This window comes from Pan paniscus, chromosome 5 (assembly GCF_029289425.2).
Source record: "Pan paniscus chromosome 5, NHGRI_mPanPan1-v2.0_pri, whole genome shotgun sequence".
NCBI lineage: Eukaryota > Metazoa > Chordata > Mammalia > Primates > Hominidae > Pan > Pan paniscus.
Window position 1 is genome coordinate 118,100,358 of NC_073254.2, and position 19,805 is coordinate 118,120,162.

General features: G+C 35.3%; 1 long non-coding RNA gene across 13 annotated transcripts in view; it reads left to right on the plus strand.

The window, feature by feature from the left end:
• LOC100992117 (uncharacterized) overlaps positions 1-19,805 on the plus strand; it is an 843,804-nt gene that overhangs the window by 432,345 nt on the left and 391,654 nt on the right. Inside the window, exons 9-10 of one of the 13 annotated variants that reach the window (XR_010112484.1) lie at positions 9,457-9,545; positions 11,274-11,481. The exons of the other annotated variants lie outside the window; for them this stretch is intronic. This is a non-coding gene — a long non-coding RNA (uncharacterized LOC100992117). The remainder of the gene's footprint in view (positions 1-9,456; positions 9,546-11,273; positions 11,482-19,805) is intronic. 13 annotated transcript variants of the gene reach the window in all.

Sequence of the window (19,805 nt, forward strand, 5' to 3'; positions counted from 1 at the left end):
TGTGGTCAAATCATAGGCCAGTACAATGTTATTCTTAACAAAATTATAATTAGCATAATATACAAATCAATATAATTCTAGAATGCACAATGATATATGTTTGCATTTCCATCATAACTTCCTATAGGATTTAAAGGCTTTTTTAATGTGTAATTAAATACATCCATGTAGTGTCCTTATATGGGCAGGCTTATGAAAGAAGCAGCCATTAAGAAATATATTCAATATCAGACTAGAAGACATTTGTGTGCCTTCCCTACTCTCACTAATGTGTGCTAGCCAACTGTTCATGCAGAAATTGTAACTGTTAATGAGGGTTAAAAGGAAATTTTAAATTAGGTGTCATCTTTTGACTAAGGTACCTCAAGTGTTATATTCTGTCTAATATTTATTTTCTATCTTGCCTCTTGCTCTTAACACAATCCACCACTTAAAGAAATAATAATTATTATGATATTTTTCAAACAAAACACACTCCCTCCCATTCCTGGCCCAGCACATTTCCTGGGTCTAACATTTCTGATTGCTCACTGTTTTTCCTAACACTAGATCCCGTATGTCATATGCCTTGCATGGCTGCAGACTTTGGCCTTTTCACCTGCTGTTTTGGTTGGCTTTAGATGCAAAGAGAAGACTATGAAAAAGAGAAAGGGGGAGGGAGGGAAGTTTGGAAGACTGAAGCTAAAAAAAAATGGCAAATGTTTTTAGCGCCTTCATCTAGACATGTGTCCCCTCACTCTGTGACATGGCTGCTCCAATGTTGCCATGGTGAGGATTTCTAATCATCCCTACACATGACAGGCTCCTATTTGTCTGCACTCCCTTGGGTGTAAATTTCTAGGCTTAAAAAAAAATCCATGTGAGCGTATCATCCGCCGTGCAGATGTTTCACTGCTTTAGAATATCAGGCAGCTGCTTGTGCCACCGTAGACAGCTAATTGGAGACTGCATCGTAGGAACAGAGGCGCAATTATGGCATAAATACACATCCTCTGGTGCATCATTGTATCTCTATTAACAGAAAATTTTAAACAGTGCTCAGAGTGTAATTAGTGTAGTTGATAAAGTTGTAAAACATGTAAATAAGGGAAATAGCAGGTACGTGGCCAATCCACTATCCAGCACTAGGGGATGCAGATTATTGCCTATTTAGAAATAATTAGCAAAGCTGCATTAGCAAAGCCTGTGTCCAACAGAAGCAAGGCAAACATTTATTCTGGTAACAGCTCTTTCTGTGCTAGCCATGAAAATCTACTAATATTGGTAATTTAGCCCTCATTACCAGAGGATAAAGCATGAAAAGAGCTCAGACATGAAATATGACAAGTAATATTAATTTTTATTCCAGAGGAAAGGATGCTTCCTTGGGTTGCATGCTGATTTCTCGGCAGGGTCTCAGCAGTGCGTGCGGAGGAGGCAGTGGGTAGCTGGTAGTTGAGAATTCAGGATATGGAGCTGACTCCCTGCTGGAGGTATACCCTGGGGTGGCTATGACAGTGGCTGATGAGGCATGCCACTGTTAGTGCCCAGCCAAACCTCAGGTCACAGTTCAAAACAAGCACTCAGCCATTAAACTTCAGTCCTCATGGACCTTGGAGGGTTTATGTCCTCATTCCTGCTCTTTTCCACCCTCCTAGCCCCTTTTCTCCTTACTCTCTGGCATTTTTTTTTCTCCCTTGGAATGATTTTGCAGAGCTATACAGGCAATCAGATTGATTTTTGTGCTTGCACCGCCCTTTACAACGTGCTTCTGATAATGAGCTGCTGTTGTTGAAGTGGAGAGTGTGGGAGGGGTGGTTTCAGCTGCGTCTTAGCTACGTCGTGTGCTCAGGATAAGAAATGATCCTCTGCCTCATATACATTGAAGATTGTGTCACTGAAGAATATCACCCTGTGGCCAGGAATCATGAATGGCAAAAATTTGGAGCTTGTTTCACAAATACTCTTCCTAATGAAGAAAAATGCAAAAGCACTGCGAGTTCCCCAAATCTCAATTCGTTTTCCAGACAGTGGGCTAAAAAGGCAGAATGTTTGGGGAAGAGCCACCTTTCTTGCATTAATCCCTGGCTATTAGCTTGTTCTTTGTTTTATTCTTAAAGCAGAACAAATGGCAAAAATTAAGAACCAAGACCATGAAACTAACCATATTTTCTGGCATTTATATTATTTACCATTATCTCCTTATTTTTATTATGCACAGGTACTGCTGCTTTTTATGTGCTTCTAGGCACACACACATGGAGTCCCCTTCCTGAATCTTCTGATTTGAGCCACTAGGAAAAAGTTATTAGCCAATAGCAAACTAAATTTCCACTCAGTCTGAGTTTCACAGTATGTTCAGAATGTCATAGAACATTGTGTCTTAAAAACAAAACAAACGAAAAACAGGTTGGATATTTTAGAACTTTAAAAAGTGAAAATGGTGCATTCACAAACCCATTGAAATAAAAAGAGGGATCACCTTCTTTTTGAAATATGAAGATTGAGAATCCAGGTTCTATCTTCAGAGGTTGTAGACACTCACCACCTATGGTGAGTTGTCTCCTATCCAGGAAATATTGAAAATGACAGTGGTGGTGTTCATTACTGCTACAGCTTAGACTAGTGCTACTAATGAGTTGTAAGTCACTTGCGAGTACTGATCAGTATTTGTAGGGCATGGTCATGCACAAAATGCAAATGTGCACACTTACATAAATATATATGGCATCTCTCCATACCCACAAACACACACTGTAATTATTGTACTGCAGATTCTGAATTGTGAGATTGTATCTCATCCCTTTTGCTCTCCCACTTCTGAACCAAAAGTACAACCCCAACCAGGCATGAAAACATTCTTTCTTCAATTTAGCATACCCCCTTATCCACAACGAGTTGAAATTAGAATGACAATTGGAACCAGATGACTTTGATTAAAGCTCTAGTTTTAAAAAGTTCCAGTGGCCTCAGTTTTCTCAACTGTTAAGTTAAAAATATCTCGTCTACCTCATATGGTTATTAAGAGAACCAAATGATATAATACATATATAAATACCCTGCAGACTGTAAATATGACCAAAATTAGTATTTATATGATTTGCTTACTAGACTAAGTTATTATTATATCACTATCACCTCACAATCACACTTGGACATTTGCCTGTGTTTTAAAATGAAGCACAAATAAGCTCAGACAACGTCATAAAATTTTTCTCTGATTGTGTCTGTACAGTGCCAAAACTGCTGATTCACAAATGAAATTGCAGTCAACCAACCAGATGTTTCTTCTACAGGATGCCAAATTGCCACTTTAACTCTAATTTTTATCCAAGAAACTTACTATGTGTATGGAAATTGTACAAATGCTGCATTCATCATTTTCATTTTAAATCCATGTGAGGGATCTCACATAGTTTTCATATACCTTAAGCACACACATAGCTCCTTGCTTATCGGAGATACGTTTTTCATGTTCTGCAAAGTGAACAGCACTCTGAGAGTTGCCTAGAGGAAAGTTATGCCCAAATTGCAGAGTTTTCCCAAGGGAATCGGCCAGAGGAGCCTGCTCCTGGACAGCCCTTGTTAAGAGAAATCCCATGTAGAGCAAAGCTCTGATTTGAGTTATCACAGTTGCTTTAACCCCTTGTAGGAAAAAAAAAATAGTTGCAGAGAGCCCTATTTTCCTAATTTCCCCCGTTGGCTTCTGGTGTTTGACAAACAGTTCCCGTTTGGAGACATTGTGCTGTTCCTCTCTACTCCAGCACGATGCCCACTGCCTTTACTAAATTGGCACTGAAACAGCAACCATTGCCAAGATCTATGCAAGGGCAGGAGGGACTGAAAGGGAACATGAAGCAAAATGATCCCTAATTCAAGTAAATTGTTGTTACCTTTCTTCACATACTCTTTCTCCCCTCCCTTATTGTTCTCATCTCAAAAGAGAGGAAATAGGTTCCAAATCAAACCACAAAGAGGATCTTCAGAATCAAGTTAAATTGGAGCACAAGGATTGGGGCTGATGGGAATATGGATTTGCAAGGTGCCAAAGCCTGATCTAATTTACATCCATTTGCTGATTTCCAGCCCTTTGGCATCTTTTGAAATGGCATTTCATTGTGGAATTCTTGTAACCATATATTTCATATATGTTGTTTTGAGCTTTATTCAAACATATATTTTATTTTGCACAAAACTATATGTATGGATGGATAGTGAATTCTACATGCCAAGTATTTAGACTAGTTTTATAATTTCTCCGCTTCTTCTCTGAGCAGCTTTCTCCAAAGGGGCCTGTAAGTCATAATCACAGGGGCTGTTTGTGAATATATTTCTCTGGGCCAGAAATTTTGCCAGCATTGACAGGCACCCCGGACAGCTTTTCAGAAATCTCCTGGTTATTACTTATCCATTAGAAAGGAAAAAATGATATTTTCCATCAGGAGTTGTTTCCTTCCCTCTCTCTCTCTCTTTCTTTTAAATTATAGAAATAAAGTGCCCATTGTAAATCGTTCATGCTGGCGGACAATATTGCATGCAGATCAGGCACACAGCCCATTGGATGGGAATGGTATGGGGGTGGGGGAAGCCTTTGTGGATGAGTAGACATGAGAGGGATACTGAAATGTTTTAGTCAGGTCAAAAATAGCCCATTAGTGGGTAGGAAAGCTAGCTGCTCATCCTTTAGGATGGAAACAGCCTAACTTATTTACTTCAGGAGTTTCTCATTGTTTTATTCTTAATAATAAAAACTTACATTTCTTCTTCATATATTTGCATTTACTGTAATGTAGCTTAATGGCTAAACAGATCTTAAAAATAACAACAGTTACAATAGTTGATGTCCCAAATGAGATTAAAAAAAATTTTTTCTCTGAACTTGAAAAGTAGAGTTTGGAATAGCTAGAATTCAGACACATTGATTAAAAAAAAAAGGTGAGTATCAATTCTCAGTATTCTTAATATTAGGGAGAAGTTAAAGTTTCTTCTTTGAAATTTAACATTAACTTTAGCTTTAACATTAGGGCTCCCTCTTTCCCAGCCCTTTGTCCCGTCACCCTCTCCCATAATGACCATGGTTGGGAAAACACAGGACAAAGAAGATTACATCAGGACGTCAAGTTTCTTCCCAATAAATTAACCAAACAATGATAGGAGATCTATTAGCAGAAGAGCAGAAGATAATTCTGGAATCACAATAATTTTAGAGAACAAAACTCCTTCTGATAAATTTATTTTGAAAGAATAATCAGATGTCTCCTAGAATTGCAAACATCGTCCAATCCATCAGAGACAGGGAAAAACTTTTAAAAGTCCCCAATTCCCTATGTATAAATGGAGAAATATGCAAATCTGGAAGAAAGATGAATAACACATAAGAGTAATAGAAGACAGGTAAAATAACAGCATGTATCATGGAAAAGGCCATATGTTCATTTTATGTTTCTTTTGTCTTCATTTTTTCTGAGTTCATTAATTAGGCTTTTTTTTTCCTCCTGAGTCAAAAGTCGGTCCAATAAAGAGCATTCCTCAAAGTTCTAGTTTGTTATCAAAGCCTCTCAAAGTGAAGTATTTTGATTGTTCTGGGTGCATCTGGTTGGTGAAAATGATAACTGAATTCTTCAACATCAAGCAAAGGGTTGTTTCTTGATGACTGCATGCTTCTGATCAAAATTTATTCTCATAGATTTATTGGGCATTGATTTGGTGCCAGGCACAATTCAAACCCTACAAGTAACAAATTGATGACATAAGCTGCTCAGAGAGCCAGAACACGTAGTAGCGTGGTCACTTCAGTCATATCCGGTATCCAACTGAACATAGTTTGGTGTCTGAAATTTCATGCCTCCTGAGTTGCCTTGAATGAACCTGGTCAAGGCCATGGGTAGCATACTTCATGTTCTCCACTCGCTGCTACTTTGAAAGATCCTGGAGTTGCTGCTCCCTTGGCAAAAATCATTGTACTCATTTTCCGCACCATTCATGAGATGATTCTTTTTTAGTTAACCAAATGCCTTCATGAGGCTAGAGAACATATGGAAAATTCCCATTTGTGAGTTTTCTATGGAAAGGTAAAAGATAGGCAGTTGTAAGCTACTGTTAAAAATTAAAATCCAGTTATTTCGTCAAGCCTTTTGATAATTCATTTTGGGAAGAATTAGTTTTTTGTATTTTAACCATTGTAAATCTTATTTTTACTTCAACATAATTGGGGAGATGAGGAGAACTGAAGTATCAGACTTGAGAATTAATTTAAGGAAGCAAAATAGCAAAAGTTTTTTTAATTAATGCAGAATCCAGAATTTTAGTGCATGGCAAATAGCCAGATTGGTGTAGTGTAGGACATAAGGAATAAGAAGTATGAATGACTAGGCAGCATAAATAATCATTTTGACAATAAAATAAATGAAGAAAAGAAAAGAAAAATAAGAAGTGGGTATGCTAGTCAAGATGCTTGATTTATGGAGGCTTATTAGGTTTCTTGCTTATATTTTTATTTTTTTCTTTATTCACAACACACACATTTTTTTCCTTTCTTCTATTTTACTCCTTGCTTTTACCTTATCATTTTCCTGTAGATATAAACAGGTGAAGGAGAAATAAATTTCTTCTTATGTGATTCACCTACTAACACATATGAGATAATAGAAAAACAAACAAAAGACCTGTGGTCTGTTAAAAGAATATGGAAGAAAATGCAATCTTAAATTATTAAATATCAAAATATGTGTGTGAGGGTAACAATAATGTCCTATTTTAAATTTAAACTTGTAGATCTGAGCCACCACTTTGCATAGATACATGATCATTTTAAGGATTCTGCAGTTTTCCAAAACATTCTGAAATAGCTTCTTTTGAAATTATCAATAAAGTCTGTTTGTTTTACAAATCACATGAGAATATCAGCGTTTTTTTGTTCACATTAATTATACCAATTCCATATTATTAATTACTTTAATCATTTCACTTTAAGCTAAATAGTTTCTGTACTTCAACATCAAAGTGTGAACTTGAAATAGTAACTCCAGCAAGAAAAAAAAAAAAAAAAACAGATAAAGCAGTGACAGTGTTTCTACTTAAATTTCAGGGCTTTATCCTTTTATTTGTTAAATTAATTCTAAAGTATTTTGTTTTTCTTTATTGTAGTATGAAACACAAAACACAGAAGGAAAAACATATGTATATGTGAAGCTTAAATAGTTTCTATTAAATTGAGGCCCTTAAAGCATAATTTTTTACTTAAGAGAATAAAAATTTAAACCAGAACATAATTAATACATTTCACCATTCCTGAATATGTGAACTGAAATTCTTGTCTGAGAAGAATACACCTATGCTTATATTATGAGTTATATGGGATTGAGTGGCCAGTGGTTTTATACCTTTGGCTAAAATCATCAGTGGGAATCTTATACATTAGAAACTGATGTTTTCATAGGTAAATTTTGGTGATTTTGTTTGGTGAAGAAGTATACTAACCACATAGGATGTAATTGAGGCTGAATAATTCCTGGCACAAAATAATAAATCTCTGATAACTGAAATGTGGCTCAGAGCTTTGCCTGTACAGTTATTATATACTGGTTTCTTCATTGGAGAACTATTCAAGGTACACATATCATGTGGACAGCATGGCTTCTAATTGGGCAAATGTCTGTTTGATAAAAGTGATCAACAAATTTGTTTATTCCTGAATCATTTATGCTTAGAATATGAGAGCCATACCAGTAACAGGGTGATCATGGATTGGTGAGGACAATAATGCTTGTTGAATTGGAATATATTTTACCTTATGCATCTATAACTAAATTTTAATGAAGAAGAGGTTTCATATTTCCTTCTGTTTCTTTTACTGTTCACTTCCACTGCTGAACTCACTGAAATATTTGGATTTTGGATATTATTATTTGATTAGACATGTTGTAAAATATATCTGTCACAACTGTGGAATAGTTTTATCTTCAGTTGGAGCTCTCTTATGTGACAAAGTTTTGTTCCTTATCTGTCAGCATTAAAGCAATTGGGTTATGTGTTCTTTTCAATGAGCCTCTTCATGGCCATTTTTACATCAGTCTCAAAATGTATTAGTAATCTGGTAAATACTTTTTCCACCCTGTCTTTATGTGTAATAGTTTAGTTTAGGCCCACTTTGCTCTTTGGATCAAGGACCTTTATTACTTTACTCTGTCTCTGATCTGCTTTTTAGGACCCAGTGGAATATTTGCTTCTTAGGGATAGATGAGTATAGAAACAAACATGTTTGGCTGTGGGAAGTGGGATTTAGTTTCCATTTATTTGTTCTGAGTATATCTCAGCAACACACTTTATGTGTATTTTCTCCCACCCTAATGAATAGATCTCCCATTGATTTCAAAAAGATCCTGAAAAGCGTATAAAGAGATAAAAATCTGATGCTAATCTTAGGAAGTAGGATTCACTTTATTCCAAAGGTTTTTCATCATCTAGTTTATTCTTATCCTTAAAAAAATTTCTGTCTCTAGCTACCAAATATAGAAGTACTCTATCACAAATTATCTTTCCGAAAGAGAGGGAGAAAGATTGTTTTCAAATCCCAGATTAATAATTTTTACATAACAATTTCTAAAAACAAGCTTGAAAACAGAATGCTTCCTTTAAATTAGCTGCCACTGTGCAAATTAAATTAGTTCGATAAGTAATCTAATCATGCCTTGCTCTATCATGTAGCTAATTAATATATTATAACTTGAAGAATTCTGTTTATATTAAATGTATATATAATACACATTTTATGGCTGATCTTGCAAAGCAATTTTAACCAATGATAGCTGCTGTGTGGAAGCTGAAAGTTATATTTGGAAAGTAAACTTTAAAGAGATTAGTCATTTGAGCCACCTTTTATCAATACATGCCCCACCATTTAAAATCAGTAGTTTGCTTCCCTTTTAAAATTGTGCATTATGGGTTTAAACGACATTTCATTTTACTAGATGTTATTAACAGCATTAGTTTGTGGTTCCACTTTAATATTATCATCTGAAACTTAAGATGACAATAAAAATCAACCTTCATGATTATTCCCCAGGAATGAGTAAATGCAGTAGTTACAGTGTTCTTAACGAAAATGATACTGATGTTGCTATAAAAAAAGGCATTTAAAGTAGCTGTGTTTAGAGTATCTCACTAATTCTTGAATGTCTTAGTTAAAACGGTTCCCAGATTCCATAAACACCTGTTAGTTCCATCTTTTTAGAAAACAATGTATAGAAAGAAGTCACCTAGATCCATTCCAATGTACATGATTTTTAAACCACTTATACTTTCAAACCACTTATATAACATATGCATATAAATATAAAGTGATAAAGCTAGTGTATACAATGATTTTAAAGAAAAATAAATCATTTTAGAAATAAAAGTTTTTAAATAATATTGAATACATGTTCTAAATGTCAACATATTCCACAGATAACATATTTTGCATTTCATATTGTTTAGGTGTTGTTAGGTAACACATCTACCAAAAGTCTCTGTCTTGGAAGGGAACATACTATGACCAAAAGCTTGGAATTTGTTTTACAAAAAATGTAAGTACTTTCAAAATATCAAGAGTTTGAAAGAAGTACTATTTATTATATTATTACTCCTGCATTTTTGTTTTGGTTTTGTTTCTTAGATAGAGTCTCGCTCTGTTGCCCAGGCTGGAGTGCAGTGGCATGAGCTAGGCTCATTCCAACCTCCGCCTCAAGGACTCAAGCAATTCTCCTGCCTCAGCCTTCCAAGTAGCTGGGACTACAGGTGCATACCACCACACCTGGCTAATTTTTGTATTTTTAGTAGAGACTGGGTTTCACCATGTTGGCCAGGCTGATCTTGAATTCCTGACCTCAGGTGATCCAACCGCCTCAGTCTCTCAAAGTGCTGGGATTATAGATGTGAGCCACTGCACCCAGCCTCTCCTGCTTTTCTGAATAAACAAAGTATTGGAGATATTAAGCAACCTGGCCAAGTTCACCAAGATCATGAGAGATGCAGTAGTCTGAATGTCATACTATACTGTTTTGAGGCTTGTTGGGTGGGGGAGAATTTATGAAGACTCATTTATAATGCTGCACAGTAGGAGTGGAGAGAGAGTGGAGGTGAGCCTAACACTTTTGGATGTCTTTTTTTTTTTTTTTTGGAAGCAATCTATTTAAGAAAGAAAGAGACTGAGGACCTAAGCTAGAATAAAAGTGATAGAAATTTAAAATTATATATGGATACTAGAAATATTGAAAGATCTAAATTAAGAAGACTAGCTAACTGACTACACAGGAGCTGAAAGGGGAAGTGTGCATAATGAGACAGAAGAGAATTTACTAAATAGGATACAGTTTATTCTACTTTTAAGGATCAACATAAAAGGAAGTTACTCAAACTTAGAGAAAATTTCTACAATGTTTTAATAGCTGTTTTATGAAAGAAAGTCTAATTTAACCTGCTATTCTTCTCATTTGTTAAAAAGAAGAACAAGAAAAATTATATTTTTTCTTTAGACTCGATTATTCTAGGAAATTTAGTTCTTCAAACTCTAAATTATTGTTTTCTTTTTATGTTTTCCATATATTTCCTCTTCTCCTATATTGAAGAATAATTAGCTAGATTTAGTCATATTAAATGTTCAAGTGCCACAAGTGTCTCTGATGTAAATGATCTGACACTAATAAAAATAAGTTTTCCAAGTGATTCATTTTGTAAAATATTCCCAGATTGCTATATTGTAACTTTTTCTGCCCTCTCTGCCATAAAACATGGCATATAAAGACAGGTTCTCTTATCTCAGAGTAACTTATTTAATTCACAAAAAGATCACTAATTCATTAACTTACCAAAGAACTGCTAAAATACACTGAACTGCTCCTAGTCCCCACCCTGTTCTGCCAATCCTGGGTGCCCATCAACCAGTCAACTAGATAAAGAAAGCCCTGGATATAGAAAGTCTTTCATTAGGCCACCACAGCTTTGCAGCCGCCATACGCTTTTTGCCCTTCTCTCTGCTCTTATAGGCTCCACAGGCTGTCAAGTGGTTGCTGGTCTGTACCGTTTCATATCTTGCTGGTCTATACAGTTTCATATCTGATTTTTTACTCTGAAATGAAGTCCTTGTCTCAAATGTGGCTGAACAATCTTCAGTTTCACCAGTAGGTGGGGAAACTCATTTCTTTTTGCTTATTGTCATTTCTTTTTTTTTCTTAGAAGAAAGTATAGCATTCTTTCCTATGGTCTTTCCCACAACACCACTTATGTGCTCTGGGTTTCTGTTTACTGCCTCCTAGGGTGTAACAATGAGGAAATCAGGAGGAAGATATTTTGGGAAATAAGAAGCTCAGTTTTAAACCTGTTGATTACGTTAAAGAATACAAATCAAGGAGATAAAAATCAATTTATTTAAAAATGTTCTTTACATGGGATAAGAGAAAACTGGTGGCCTTTGAGAAATATCTTGAATTGAAAAGTGAAGTAAACATAGAAGCCAAATTTTAGGTAAGTATTCAGATGACAAAATGATCATATATACTCTACATTTCATTTCTTGTGGATGAGACAGCACATATAAAATAATATAGAATGAAGTCTACTCTGTTTTTAAAGATCAACAGAAAAGAAATCACTCCAACTTTCTGGATAACCAACTACAATGTTTTAATAATTTTTCAATTAATGAAAGTCTTTTTAATCTACCATATTTGACTTAGCAGTTATACGTGTGACATAAACATGGAGAACACCAGTCATCATTTTCCACTTGCAAAGAAAAATGGGGTTTTCTTTTTTAGACTTCATTTTTTGAGAAAAGTTCATTCTTCAAAATAGATATTGTTCTTATAGTTTTCTTCCTATGTATTTTTCAAACACGTTCCCCTCTCTTATTATGGAAGAATCACTAACTAGCTTTGGCCAAGGAAGTTAAATGTTGAAGGATAAAGAGTTCTTAGTTCAAGAAATGGAGACTCATTTGTCAGAAGTAAGACACTAGAGGATGGGTATTGGGTAGCTCACAGCAGTATACAGGAGTCAAGACGACAGTGATCTGGCTAAAAATTAAAATGTACATTATTACCCTTGAGCCTCAATACATGTGTTAAAGGGATAGATGTGGACTGACATGCTTTGATATTTTTTGTAGAACTTTCGGCTTCCTTAGTGCCTTTATCGCAGCTTATACAATCAGAGAGTTCACAAAGCTAGGCATGCATTCTCATGTTAAGAAGCAAAGAAAAATTAAAAAATTGAAAATTAGAATTGGTTTGACCAGTTTTTACTCTTTTTGCTAATCAATTCTATAAAAATATGGACATATATACTGACTAAACTTAAGACATTCAACATTATGTCAACCCAGATGCTATGATTAAGATGTAAAATCAGAAAATCTGAGTCTAGATCATTTGTTTCACTATTAAATAATTTTCACAACTATTAACAGTCTTCACCAATACATTAATGGGCCAAATTAACTATCACTGAAAAATTCCAATGAATTATTTTTAATACTTTATTTTACAAATTTTATTTAGCAAAATAAGTGTAGTAAGTAAAAGGTAGCTCAATTCCAAAATCATTGTGTAGGTAAAGCTGTAGAAGAAAGATGCCTATTTTATTGGAAATAGTTTATAATTACCATGAAAATACTCAGTTCAACCTGATAAACTACACAATCTAAGTATATTTAAAAATATGTGGTGGTATTTAATTTATTATCATGAATTAGGTATCTCGCTAAAGTTCTACTTCAAAGAAAACCTAAGTATGTCAGTCCAAGTATACCCATTTAACAAATGTACTGATGCTCAAAGATATTAACACACATTTTATTCTCAAGTCTGGGACATTGTCATCTTGACCCCTGTATACTGCTGTTAAACACAGAGGATTTACTTCGAAGCTTTCATTTAAGGAATTGAGTTATTATCCTTTGCTTGACCTTTGTCTATGGCATATTTATCACAGTGCCCTATAAAACCATAATGTGTGAGAAAAGTGAGAAAAGGAAGTAATATATTTGTGATTTATAAAGAAAGAAGGAATACATATAAATCAGACTTTTAAAATGCATTAATAGGTACCTCTTACATAATTCATTTATAGTCCAAAATCTCTCCCTAAAAATGGTTTTTGTATGTTTTTAAAACAAACATTAGCAAAAGTTACTTCAAATTAATCATGATCTATGATTTCCAGTATCTATTGCCAGATACTGTTTATATTTATTACTAGGAAGAAAAGGGGGAAGCAGCATTATTTTTTAAAGTACAGAAAGAAATAGTTTTCAAGCTGTTCCCGTAATGAGCTAGAAATAGTAACCCTGTCAAATTTAATATAAAAATAGTGTTATAAGCCTATGGCATCTATTTATTACTGGAGAACAAAAGCCTTCATCCATTTCCTTTAGAGAATGACATTTTTGTAATTCGCTGCCCATTTCATTTGTTCCAAAGGCCTTCGTGGGGTGACAAATATCCCACAGAAATGGCTACTGATACTTGATAGGATAATGTGCAGCCCCTCAGGACAAGGGCAGAGGCAGCAAACTTATCATCCTTTAGTTTAGCTTAGCATGGGTCAGTAACAGCGCCAGAGGTGACAGAAGATGTTAAAGTGTGGGAAGCAAGAGCTGAAAGCTGTAGGAGGGGAGTTTTTATAGTTTATCCTTTCTTTTGCCAAGAAGCTACGGAGACAGCTTGAATCACATTGTTGATTTGGTTCACTGCACGCCGCACTAACTGTTTCTGGAAAAGAAGAGCAAGGGGGAGAAAATCCAACACTTATGGGTCATTCTCACCAACAGCATGTGGCATTTCAACATGTCCTATAGGAGGAGGAAATGCATATTTAATATTTTAGTTTCAAGTTCATATTTTAAGAATGCATTATCCTGCTGGAAGGTCTGTGGTGAATAATCAGTAGGACATCATTATATCAACCTGATAATCTTGCAGAGGAAAAAGCGATAGCAATGTCTTTCATTTGGGAATTTTCACAATATTGTTTTCTGTGTTAGTGTGGATAAAAAATGACTAGTATGACTCTTCTTAAAATTTTTAACTTACAAATGTTACAAAAATGTTGTACTTTAAATTTATCATTAGCATTTGTCCATTAAGGACAATTGACTTGCATGAAATCTGAATATACATATTTTATTCCCAAGAAAATTAAATCAGAATAGAACTCTCCCTTAGAATATCATAAAAGAATGATATGCACCAGCTGGTATATTACTTCTGATTCTATTAAAAGATCATGTGATCAAATTTTTCTAAACACTTCTCAGTTTTAAAAAAAGAAGAAAGTAAAAAGAAAAACATAAGTTCTTCATTAGGCAGGTATCTCTCATCATGGCTGTCATTGCACACAGTGACACTCACGGAAATATGATGGTTATGTTGTGATGTCTCTAATAGCACATCTGGTAAAATGATTCTGTTTTTGCAATATTAAGAAATCACTTTTTTATGTTACATGTGATTTGAATTAATTCATTTTAAAATTTCATTTATATGATGCAAAAATTCCTGAATAACTGATAGGAAAAAGAACTAAAAATTGTGACCTTGTTTCATGAGCAAGATGTCAACTCCACCTGAGTAACAGTTTTGATGAGTATCTGAAGCATGATGTCCTGCATTAGAACTGTCAGGGCTTCTTTGATACATTTATTTCTCTTCTTTAAGCAGAAGAAAAAGGTCCACTTCTGGATTTGTTTCTGCTAATAATAATAAAATGTGTGTTATCAACAGATAACAATATTAGAACTTAAATATATTAGGATAGTTTTAATGGAGTAGTAAAATTATTTGCAGTTTGATATGAATATAAGGCATGTTATAAAGTATGGAGCATTTTCTGGCAGACTCCTTTTATTCCAAGCATATCTGGAAAATTACATAATGCTGAACTGCAGGAAGATGAAGACAAACTGATGCCTACTTTGACATAAGTATGTTAAATAGTTCACATACTTTATCTCTGAAAACGTGGTTGTATGCTCCTAATAACACTATTGCTGGCTAAAATTTATACAGTACTTTTTCCATTGAGTTAGAAATTGTTCCCTTTTCAGAGAGAGGTTCATGCTTATTTCCAATGCCAAAGAACTTGTTTTAGTTTTGAAGGTAAATTGAACAAGTGATTGCTTTCATATATCATGTAATTCCTTACATGTTGATGGCTGTAACTTTTCTACTTAACACATTTTATTCCTTACCATGCCTGTCACTGGTTTAAGCAATCTGCGGGTAATTGATTTCTTCTGTAAAACAGATAACATTTGCTTAAAGCTCTTCTGATAGCTTTACAGCCTCTGCATTAGGAGAAGCACTTCCGTCACCACTGGCATTCTTATAAAATATAATTATTGTATATCCATCAAAGACTAAAAGAAAAGGAGAATAGGAAAAGGCAGTGCAAATATTTCCTGACTTCAGCATTCACACCATTCATATTACTAGCAGTTCCCAGAACACCACTCTACCTTGTTTCACTGCCTTAGGCATACGACCTACACTCCTTTTGTATTTTATTGTTTATTTAAGCAAACAACAAACACACGTTAGTATTTTTCAAATGGTAACGTATGTTTAATTCATTAGGTTTATCTATCCCCTCCCCAAAATCTTTAATTTGAGGAGTGACTATTTCTCAACTATGGTTCACATTTTTACTCATGACTTCAGAAAAGTTAATATGTAGCAAGTCCTCTAAATAAACAGCTTTATAATGCACATTAATTGAAAACAAATAAATTCATATTGTCAGAATTTTTCCTTTTTAAAATTTTTTTGTTGTTTTGTCTTCCTTTCTCATGATCAAACCAGTTGACATTTTTTATCTATTTCAAAAACACTTGAATAAAAGAGGAGAGTGTTGTAACTCTTTGTAATGAGTTGTTCTGCAATTGAAGATAACCAATTTGACTTTTTTTTATTATTTAAGTTTTAGGGTACATGTGCACAACGTGCAGGTTTGTTACATATGTGTACATGTGCCATGCTGGTGTGCTGCACCCATTAACTCGTCATTTAACGTTAGGTATATCTCCTAATGCTATCCTTCCCCCCTCCCCACACCCCACAACAGGCCCCGGTGTGTGATGTTCCCCTTCCTGTGTCCATGCGTTCTCATTGTTCAGTTCCCACCTATGAGTGAGAACATGCAGTGTTTGGTTTTTTGTCCTTGCGATAGTTTGCTGAGAATGATGGTTTCCAGCTTCATCCATGTCCCTACAAAGGACATGAACTCATCATTTTTAATGGCTGCATACTATTCCACGGTGTATATGTGCCACATTTTCTAAATCCACTCTATCATTATTGGACATTTGGGTTGGTTCCAAGTCTTTGCTATTGTGAATTCTGCCGCAATAAATATACGTGTGCGTGTGTCTTTATAGCAGCATGATTTATAATCCTTTGGGTATATACCCAGTAATGGGATGGCTGGGTCAAATGGTATTTATAGTTCTAGATCTCTCAGGAATTGCCACACTGTCTTCCACAATGGTCGAACTAGTTTACAGTCCCACCAACAGTGTAAAAGTGTTCCTATTTCTCCACATCCTCTCCAGCACCTGTTGTTTCCTGACTTTTAATGATCGCCATTCTAACTGGTGTGAGATGGTATCCCATTGTGGTTTTGATTTGCATTTCTCTGATGGCCAGTGATGATGAGCATTTTTTCGTGTGTCTTTTGGCTGCATAAATGTCTTCTTTTGAGAAGTGTCTGTTCATATCCTTCACACACTTGCAAATGGGGTTGTTTTTTTCTTGTAAATTTGTTTGAGTTCATTGTAGATTCTGGATATTAGCTCTTTGTCAGATGAGTAGATCGCAAAAATTTTCTCCCATTCTGTAGGTTGCCTGTTCACTCTGATGGTAGTTTCTTTTGCTGTGCAGAAGCTCTTTAGTTTAATTAGATCGCATTTGTCAATTTTGGCTTTTGTTACCATTGCTTTTGGTGTTTTAGACATGAAGTCCTTGCCCATGCCTATGTCCTGCATGGTATTACCTAGGTTTTCTTCTAGGGTTTTTATGGTTTTAGGTCTAACATGTAAGTCTTTAATCCATCTTGAATTAATTTTTGTATAAGGTGTAAGGAAGGGATCCAGTTTCAGCTTTCTACATATGGCTAGCCAGTTTTCCCAGCACCATTTATTAAATAGGGATTCCTTTCCCCATTTCTTGTTTTTGTCAGGTTTGCCAAAGATCAGATAGTTGTAGATATGTGGCATTATTTCTGAGGGCTCTGTTCTGTTCCATTGGTCTATATCTCTGTTTTTGTACCAGTACCATGCTGTTTTGGTTACTGTAGCCTTGTAGTATAGTTTGAAGTCAGATAGCGTGATGCCTCCAGCTTTGTTCTTTTGGCTTAGGATTGACTTGTCAATGCGGGCTCTTTTTTGGTTCCATATGAACTTTAAAGTAGTTATTTCCAATTCTGTGAAGAAAGTCATTGGTAGCTTGATGGGGATGGCATTGAATCTATAAATTATGTTGGGCAGTATGGCCATTTTCACAATATTGATTCTTCCTACACATGAGCATACAATGTTCTTCCATTTGTTTGTATCCTCTTTTATTTCGTTGAGCAGTGGTTTGTAGTTCTCCTTGAAGAGGTCCTTCACATCCCTTGTAAGCTGGATTCCTAGGTATTTTATTCTCTTTGAAGCAATTGTGAATGGGAGGTCACTCATGATTTGGCTCTCAGTTTGTCTCTTATTGGTGTATAAGAATGCTTGTGATTTTTCCACATTGATTTTGTATCCTGAGATTTTGCTGAAGTTGCTTATCAGCTTAAGGAGATTTTGAGCTGAGACAGTGGGGTTTTCTAGATATACAATCATGTCATCTGCAAACAGGGACAATTTGACTTCGTCTTTTCCTAATTGAACACCCTTTGTTTCTTTCTCCTGCCTGATTGCCCTGGCCAGCACTTCCAACACTATGTTGAATAGGAGTGGTGAGAGAGGGCATCCGTGTCTTGTGCCAGTTTTCAAAGGGAATGCTTCCAGTTTTTGCCCATTCAATATGATATTGGCTGTGGGTTTGTCATAGATAGCTCTTATTATTTTCAGATACATCCCATCAATACCTAATTTCTAGAGAGTTTTTAGCATGAAGGTTGTTGAATTTTGTCAAAGGCCTTTTCTGCATCTATTGAGATAATCCTGTGGTTTTTGTCATTGGTTCTGTTTATATGCTGGATTATGTTTATTGATGTGCGTGTGTTCAACCAGCCTTGCATCCCAGGGATGAAGCCCACTTGATCATGGTGGATAAGCTTTTTGATGTGCTGCTGGATTCGGTTTGCCAGTATTTTATTGAGGATTTTTGCATCGATGTTCATCAAGGATATTGGTCTAAAATTCTCTTTTTTTGTTGTGTCTCTGCCAGGCTTTGGTATCAGGATGACGCTGGCCTCATAATATGAGTTAGGGAGGATTCCCTCTTTTTCTATTGATTGGAATAGTTTCAGAAGGAATGGTACCAGCTCCTCCTTGTACCTCTGGTAGAATTTGGCTGTGAATCCATCCAGTCCTGGACTTTTTTTGGTTGGTAAGCTATTAATTATTGCTTCAATTTCAGAGCCTGTTATTGGTCTACTCAGAGATTCAACTTCTTCCTGGTTTAGTCTTGGGAGGGTGTATGTGTTGAGGAATTTATCCATTTCTTCTAGATTTTCTAGTGTATTTGCGTAGAGGTGTTTATAGTATTCTCTGATGGTAGTCTGTATTTCTGTGGGATCGTATGGTGATATCCCCTTTATCATTTTTTATTGCGTGTATTTGATTCTTCTTTCTTTTCTTCTGTATTAGTCTGGCTAGCGGTCTATCAATTTTGTTAATCTTTTCAAAAAACCAGCTCCTGGATTCACTGATTTTTTGAAGGGTTTTTTGTGTCTCTATTTCCTTCAGTTCTGCTCTGATCTTAGTTATTTCTTGCCTTCTGCTAGCTTTTGAATGTGTTTGCTCTTGCTTCTCTAGTTCTTTTAATCGTGATGTTAGGGTGTCAATTTTAGATCTTTCCTGCTCTCTCTTGTGGTCATTTAGTGCTATAAATTTCCCTCTACACACTGCTTTGAATGTGTCCCAGAGATTCTGGTATGTTGTGTCTTTGTTCTCGTTGGTTTCAAAGAACATCTTTATTTCTGCCTTCATTTCGTTATGTAGCCACTAGTCATTCAGAAGCAGGTTGTTCAGTTTCCATGTAGTTGAGCGGTTTTGAGTGAGTTTCTTAATTCTGAGTTCTTGTTTGATTGTACTGTGGTCTGAGAGACAGTTTGTTACAATTTCTGTTCTTTTACATTTGCTGAGGAGTGCTTTACTTCCAACTATGTGGTCAATTTTGGAATAGGTGTGGTGTGGTGCTGAAAAAAATGTATATTCTGTTGATTTGGGGTGCAGAGTTCTGTAGATGTCTATTAGGTCCGCTTGGTGCAGAGCTGAGTTCAATTCCTGGATATTGACTTGGTTTTTTAAATTATTCAGTGTGTGTATATGCATATATGAGAGAAAACTATAGAAAGGAAAGGAATTACGGAATGTGTCATGAAAAATTAATTTTTTTTAGGTATCTAATAGAGATGACTTGATTTTTTTCCTTTGTCTTTTGTTGCCCTAAAAATAATCTGTATACAGTAGAAGGCTGACTATTTGTCAAATACAAAATATCTGTTGACTGAAAAAGTGCACTACAACCTGAATATGTTGATAAAGGGGAGATAAACCAACATGGAAGCCAGAAATAAATCCACACACTTGCAGTCAACTCATTTTTGACAAAGGCATTAAGAACATACACTGGAGAAAG